The sequence below is a fragment of the Gavialis gangeticus genome, unplaced genomic scaffold (assembly GCF_001723915.1).
Source record: "Gavialis gangeticus isolate Ggan-Ray unplaced genomic scaffold, GavGan_comp1, whole genome shotgun sequence".
Taxonomy (NCBI): Eukaryota; Metazoa; Chordata; order Crocodylia; family Gavialidae; genus Gavialis; species Gavialis gangeticus.
The window spans coordinates 2,775,549-2,775,924 of NW_017729018.1; positions in this window are offsets into that span (position 1 = coordinate 2,775,549).

Consider the following 376-nt stretch of genomic DNA (forward strand, 5'->3'; position numbering starts at 1 on the left):
ATATCTGCTACATCAGGTAAAAGTACAATCATTTGAAGATTACAGCTTGCAGCTCAGGAAACAGAGTAAGAGGGAAGTAACAGGTTTGGGTATATTACATATAATCTTACACATTTTAATTAGAGGTCAAGAGAAAAAAGATTATGCACAAAGGTAATGATGAAAGATAACAAAAAGAAAGATGAAAGATGCTACAGTTCTGCATAAGTCTTACAAAATGTATAAAGTATCCGTTTCTCTACAATGACCAAAACCTTACAAGTGCAGGTATATATACACATGACATGAAAATATTGCTTCACTCACTCAAATGGGTTAAGGAGAGACCTAGAGAAAAAGCAGCATGCAAAAAAAAAAAAAAAAAAAAAAAAAAATT